Source organism: Gadus morhua, chromosome 11, assembly GCF_902167405.1.
Source record: "Gadus morhua chromosome 11, gadMor3.0, whole genome shotgun sequence".
Lineage (NCBI taxonomy): Eukaryota > Metazoa > Chordata > Actinopteri > Gadiformes > Gadidae > Gadus > Gadus morhua.
In genome coordinates, this window is record NC_044058.1 from 11,825,758 (window position 1) to 11,833,350 (window position 7,593).

Sequence of the window (7,593 nt, forward strand, 5' to 3'; positions counted from 1 at the left end):
CGTCGCTGGGTTTATAGAGAGGAGGAGAGAGTGGAGAAGAAGAAGAAGAAAAAAAGCGTTTTCTGAACGGGCCCGGGAGAGAGAAACAGTAGACGTATTTAGAATCTGATCTCCAGGAAAGCGTCCAAAATTGGGAGAGAAAGAGAAAGGAGGGAGAGCATAACATTGGCCAACAGAACCCCGACAACAAACCAGGATTGACAAAGTTGTCTATTTGGCAGTCGCGCCTCCTATTGAACAAGTAATTTATTCAAAGGAGATTTTTATCCCCACGATTTGATTATTATGATAATCGAGTGACCTAGACCCCCTTTCTGGCTCTTGTCTCCGGGGTCTGGACTATGCAGTGACAGTAAAAGCTGATTTGCACGGTCTCACCCCCGGCGATACGCACTGGTCACATACCGCGACTCCCGAGTATCAAAGACCGGAGAGTAAGAATGGACAATGGATCACTTGATGCAGGCCTATATGAGTGTAACGCAAGTCTCGCCTTAGGGGGGGGGGGGGGGGGGGGGGGGCTTTGTGTCAAACGAATACTAGTAAACTAGGCAAGATTACAAGAACATTTTATAATCCCACATGGACCATACTGGGGCTTGTTTAAAATGAGCCAACCCAAAAGACCCAAGAGGTTCTGAGCAGAGGACGGATCAAAGACCCCCACAGTCCATTAAAGCTCCGTTTTATCTCAACATAATAAACATGTTGAGACACAAATTCAGCAAAAGCACAACGACAATATGGATAGCGTGGACAAACGATGACTATGATGGTCCTCATTCTTTTTCTCTGTTTCCAAATATTATCTTAGTCTGTTTAGTCCGACGGAACCAACGGGCAGCAGAGCGCCAAATATCATAATCCCAAAAATAAATAGAGGAGCATAAAGCATTTCAAACCGAGGCCCGAGAGGGTGGAGACACGACGGCTCTGGGTTGGTGTCATAAAGGGGCGGACCTTAGCGCTGCTATATGTCATTCGGCGGACATGTTTGAACTTCACATATAGGCAACATCTTAAATGCGAGCGTAAAACGGACGTCGAGCAGTTCACTTGGCTCTCCGCGGGGGGAGGCGAGAGGCGCACCCGGGATATATATTAAGTAGGCTGTATGCGATCGAGAGCCGGGGAGCCCGCGTGCGGAAAGCTGAATGGATGGCGCCAGCGCTACGTCACCGCGCGCCGCAGCCACGCAGAGCTCAAGACAGCGCGCGAGCCGAGCGCCAGGCTCTCACTCGTTCCGTTTCTCTGGACTCGCACGGTTCACTGTTTTTGGAGCGCGTACTCGCGAACGTCTTGACTCGCACAAACCCGCGGGGTGAGTATGATGGCATTGATCATCTATGTTATGTGTAATGCACGGAAGGTGGTGTGATGGAGGTATATTGAGGATGCTCGTGCATATTCCAGCCTGAAGCGTGAGAACCGCACAGATAATTAATGGAATCCGAATCACACGTCACGTATAGTCTCGGATCGGGAGCCGAACGTGGAAACAGCAGGTGCATTTGGGCAGTTCTGTAAAATGATATACGCTAGTCCTCTGAAATTGGCGACTGGGTGCGGAGATGCAGCCTATATATGCTGAAGGACTACATGGTAACGTGATGATGGAGTGGCTCTCAGGACAAACAGGCGACATATGAGGCTGTGTAGGCTACGCCATGCATCACAACCGACCCTGGAAGTCACATAACATGATCTTTTTTGTAATATTTATAGCTCGTTTGAATACGAATAAACGAATTCACGTATAAATTATGCGAAAATTATGTTTTACAGAAAGGTCATATAGAAAGTAACAAATAGGCTGTGCGATTTCTTTCAAATGGAAAGGAAAACGTTTATTTTTCTTCGTTTATATAATTAGTATTTTGGGGGTCAATGGGAGACACTGACGCATAAGGTAGGCTGTAAGACTAAAGGATATTTTCAATTTAGTAGGCTATGGGCCTTCTGGAAGCAGCCTAGGGTCAACCTTACAGGTGTTGGCTGATGGAAGAACAGGAGTGCTGTTGTGAAAGATTATCTGCATCCCAGCTCCACAAGATTATAGTTACTTTTTTCTTATTATTTTTTTAACAAATGAATCTATTCTGACTTTGTGTGTGTTTGTGTTACGCGCGAGGGTTATGAGACAATATCGCTGTGAATTACGTGCGCACACACATGAGCATTACTGAGGGGTTGAGACCGTGGAGGAGCACAGACACATGGTTGAGACCATGCCCTCCCTGCACGGGTGCGTTAAACACCAGGCATATGGAGGGGGACGCACGTGTTCACGCCGACACGTTGTAACCTAGTAGTGTCTTTCAGCAGCACTGTTTGGACGGATGCGGATTTCTGGTAAATTCGAATCAGTGATATCACACGATAAAAGTCGTCTTTTAAAATATGAACATGTCCATGCCTATATAAAAATATGATCATAAGCTAAATGTGATTCAACCACAACGAAAGGCCCTTTTCTGACGAAACATATCACACAGACACACAGAGACACAAACACACACACACACACACACACACACACACACACACACACACACACACACACACACGCACGCACACACGCACGCACACACGCACGCACGCACGCACGCACGCACACACCATACTATATCCAGCCGAAAGCATTAATAGTAGGTAAGACAGCTTTTCTGTCAACATCCATACTCCCCCAAGAAAGATCGGGCCTCGTTTGGATGTTGAACTTAAAACAGTTTGGTACATTTGCTCTGTTCTGCATCATCCCGCTCTTTTGTCTATTTGAGAAAATGTGCCTAATCCTAATTAATTTTTGCAGGGACCCCTGGCGCGACGTTCATCTCCCGCAGCTCACGTGGCACAGGTGTGTGTTTATCTGATGTTTTAGGCCTACTACCTTTACTGCCTGGACATCCCCTCTCACACACTGAAAACATCGTGTTTCAATATGCTACATTAAAAAAGTGGACCTGCTCAGGCCTGCAATTAACCTAAAGCTTCGTTATTCCCTGCTCAACTTTATGATAAAGTAGTGGTAGAGAAGACAATGAAACGACCCACAAGACTGATGGCTGAAGTTATCTTTTGTGTCTCAAGCCGCCACATGGATGACTAAAGGGAGAGCATGGATTACAGAGGGTTATTATAACATTGTGGTGGACATTCGACTCAAACCCCTTCTTGTTCATTACTTCATTCTCGTTTATGCCACCAGGCTGGATAAGGGTTTAGTGTTCTTGTTTCACACGGGAAATAGCTTTTAAACAGTGTAAGCAATATACCCGATAATAACCAATAACCAAAATGTTCAAATTTTGTTAACCTACGAGCACGAAATTGTTTTAATTCCCTAGTCTTTGGTTTACAAAACAATAACTCAGATGGTAAGCTTAAAGCCTCCTGGTATCGAGGTTTTCGATGAAAATCAAGGCTAAATTATGGCCTATTAGAGGCGCCAGAGTGTCACGTAATACTTCGTCTTGGCCAATGGCGAAGCCTGATTCGATTTAGGGAGGGCCCTTGATGATTCATTGGGTAGTTATGCGGTCACTGACACTGCTGGTGCACATATTACATGGCATTGAATAAATTACAATGTATTTTTTTATAATATTTATTAAAAAAGGAGACATCATGTTTCCAACCACAAACTACATTTAGCGTAATGTGTAATTAATACTTGGGGTGTTGGCTCCCATACACAAAAGTAAGTTGTTGAATAAAGACAGAGACTAACTTTTTTACGTAGGCTATAAATATTTATTCATTTAGTTGTCTAATACACAGTATTTAGAGATGTTAAAGTTACCCTAAAAGTTAATTAGGTGTTTAAATTATTTTAGAATCAGTAGTTAATAATTAGATGTTCATAGCAAATAAACCAATTACGGGCAAGACAATAAATGGTCAAGATTGAAAATAGGCCGAAATGATATTCTAATTATTTGTCCCTTTTTCCAGTTAAAATAGTTGCCCTTTATATTTAGCCATAGAGTGCACCCGCATTTCTCTAATAATTAAAAATGCTAATTGTGTCGAAATGGTATTAGGCTACTCAGTTGGAGGACGTTTAACATCAGCTCAGGTGATTTAATTGATTGAAGATAAAAAAAAAAAAGATCAAAGGTAGAAGATTGAGAAACTACATATTTCAGGGAATGTAAAATCACAATAAAAATGCTAAAATATGCACTTTTAATAATTTATTGACCTAATGATATTCTTTGGTTATCAGTGTTATTTGACGATAATGTGATGGATTATTCTACCATCTAATATAATTCATACAATTAGAATTCTGCAATTATGAGTTGTGACTATGGCTTGTGAATTTTCTATTTGTGTTCATATGTGTGTGTGTGTGTGTGTGTGTGTGTGTGTGTGTGTGTGTGTGTGTATGTGTGTGTGCATGTGTGTGTGTGTGTGTGGGTGTGTGTGTGTGTGTGTGTGTGTGTGTGTGTGTGTGGGGTGTACATGTCTGTTTATGTGATATCATGTTGGAAAGCAAAGGCAGAGAAACATTCAGAGAGAGGGAGAGAAAAATATATAAATGAATAGGCAGCGATACAGAGAGAGAGATGGAGAGGAGATACAGAATGAGAGAGGGAGCAAAGTAGCCGAGCAGTGCTAGTCTATTTGTTGTTTGCTAGACTAGCATTCCTCCCAACAACCTGTGTCGTGGAAGGTCCCCAGTATCTCTCCATCTGTCTCCTGTCTATCTGTCCGTCTTCCTCCTCTCGGTTGAGCGAGCACACGCTGGCTGGTGATGCTGGAGGGTGGGTCCTGCCAAAACGGGCCATGTGGGCAGACACAAAAACCTTTACTACTTCTGGCCACCAGGATTTTGACGTGTGTGTTTGTGTGCGTGTGTCCCTACTGTGAATAGATGTAGGACTGCAATTGCTTGCCTGCATCATTGTTTGTATGTGTGCATTTTTGTGTGTGTGTGTGTGTGCGTGTGTGTGTATGTGTGTGTGTGTGTGTGTGTGTGTGTGTGTGCGTGTGTGTGTGTGTGTTTGCAGGTGTGTGTATGTATGTTGCCATACGTTTGTGTGCACCATTTAATAATAATCAAGCTGAACCAGTTCATAGGGTTTGATTATTGTTCTATGTATAAGTTATTAGCATGTGACACAACGTAGCATTGGAGCTAACCACCCCACTATTGAGTGAACCCCAATGGATTGAAGCCACCGCCAACAAGCCACTATGCCCCCAGTATAGCAAGCTCTCTTTATAGAGAGCAGTATAGTGGCCAGTTTGCGCTGGCCCTCTGGCCTTGGAGCCAAAGCCAGATCAAACTGGTTTCTCAGCTACGTTTTTGGCCAAGTTATTTGAAACAAAGTAATCCAAGAGTGTTCTAAATCAGAGTACTTATTAAGTGGTGTCACAAGTCATAACAATAAACAAAGGAGGAATTAACCAATGTCATAACAAAAGAACAAAGGTATGATATCGTTCAATTCTGACTGACTAAATTCAATAACTGGGTGAATGTACTGAGGGGATGGAACATGTAAAGTATTAATCAGAGTAAATCATGTGTTCTCTGTCTCCAGGGCTAAATATGGTTCAAGTATTTCACCGGGAGCCTGAGAGGATGGGTAGCCGAAGGGGTTGGCTGTTATCTTTGGTTATCTAGCTGTATGAGTGGTGTACATTCTTCATAAAGCTAGATAACCGAAAGTAACAAGAATCCCATTACACTCCTGAAAAGGCATTGAGACCCCCAGCGTGACTCAACGAACACCTCCGCCCACGGCCGCCACCTACCACCACCTGTCTCCACCATCGACATCAGCACCACCACCCACTTTCCACCCTGCACACAAAGACACACTCTCTGACACCCCCAGCCAAGCTCAAAGCCGGAGGAAGACGTCGGCTCGAGTGAGGAGCGATCATGAAAACCTGAGGTGAGTTGTGTTAGCTGCTCTTTAATGCTATGTGTGTCTATGTGCATGTGTAAATCTGTGTGGTGTGGTTATGTGTGCGGGTGTAGGATACAAAATTACCCTTGGTTATTTGCTAATCTGCAATTTCTCTGCTCTGTATTTGGCATTGATTGCCTAATATTGCATCTTATTTCGTAAAAGGTTTCATGTGAGGTTTTGAAGCTATTGATAAACATTACTACAGAAACCCCTGTGCCAAATATCCTCAAAGCTCCTTATACTGATTTATAGATTAGGCTTATAGATCGATTATGGCCACGACCCTCACAACAACAGGCTAACATTAACTCCCGTAAGCCCCCTGATGATGGCTGTGCATGAGGTAGCATGCACTAGCTCAACCTCTGGTTCATCGCATGGTCTTGGATCACAAAACAACGGTCAGCATAGCTTGCACCCCTTCACCCCAGCCAGGCTGCAGACTTTCACAAGCTGGTTAACACGTCGGCTAATCGGCAGGCCAGCCAAGGTTTTGCTCAACCGTCTGTTGAATGCAAGTGCATGAATGCAAGCTCTGTTCCTTGTGTGCTGGACATCAAAAGAACATGCAATATGAAAATCATTTGGGTGCCATTATACTGGAAGGCGCTCCATACGGTGCTATGAATTATACATATGCCCCCGCCCCCCTCCCAACTTGGATGGGATTGTGGAAGTTAAGAATGCTCCCTCCCAGTTAATCCTGGCTCCCAACTCCCCCGCAGGCTTCTAAGTGAAGAGACAAGAATTTGTTTGAGGCCAGTTTGGTGGAGTTAGGCATTGTTGATTGCCCCCAACTACTTTTTACCCCCTCGCTCCATTGCATTGGAGACATGTTTGATTTGGGGTCCCGGCTGTTGTTTGATTTGACGTGACAGTTGGCTTGGTCCTGAATGGGCCATGGAAAGGCCTCCTTTACGTGAGGTGCTACAGTGTGGAAAGGGTGGATAGTGATCTTGTTGAATGCCACTGTGTGTTCGCAAGGGGTCCAGCGGTCCAGGGACCAATCAAGCATAAAACAACCCTCCCCCCACCACCAACCCCCACCAACACCCCCACTCGACCCCAGTCATGCAAGCTTTGAGTGAGGAAGCTTCATCCTCCTATAGGCCCATGAGGGTAGTAATTGGTCAATCAGGTCCTTGCCTCCATGGCGCGGTGAAGGTAGCTGATTGGTGGTGTGATTTCCTTTCTTCTTATCAATGCTAGATGGGCAGTCAAGCTGAGTATGGCCACTAGCGGATTACTCCCCATGGCCCTGCCTGAGTTGCCTTCCTCATAGTGTATAACTTTGAGTTGCTAGCAGGCTAGTTACCGAAAGCTTGTGTTGAAATACGTAAATGCATGTCAAACATTTTAAGAAATCTAAACATGAAATGGGTAACCGGGGGCCACACACTTGAGTTATGTGGTTTGAAAGCATCCTGCCGCGTCCGAGTGAGAATGCAATGGTGACCTCGCTTTACAATGTCAATCTGAACCAGCCCTGCGTCCTAGGCTGCTGCATTGCAGGTGCTGAGTATGACATTTGAAGCTTAAGGCTGAGAAAGCGAGAGAAACAAGGGCCTTGACGGGAAGTGACAGCTGGTGACGTCCCCTCCTCTGTGGGCTGAGTACTACCTGATATAATGCTCTGGTTCTGGATCTCGCAGGGAAAAACTGCCAC

General features: G+C 44.6%; 1 long non-coding RNA gene across 1 annotated transcript in view; it reads left to right on the forward strand.

Annotated features, from left to right (window-relative positions):
- The first annotated feature begins 1,025 nt into the window (after positions 1-1,025).
- Positions 1,026-7,593, forward strand: part of LOC115554693 (uncharacterized) — a 10,238-nt gene continuing 3,670 nt past the window's right edge. Inside the window, exons 1-3 of the long non-coding RNA XR_003978633.1 lie at positions 1,026-1,321; positions 2,813-2,857; positions 5,553-5,909. This is a non-coding gene — a long non-coding RNA (uncharacterized LOC115554693). The remainder of the gene's footprint in view (positions 1,322-2,812; positions 2,858-5,552; positions 5,910-7,593) is intronic.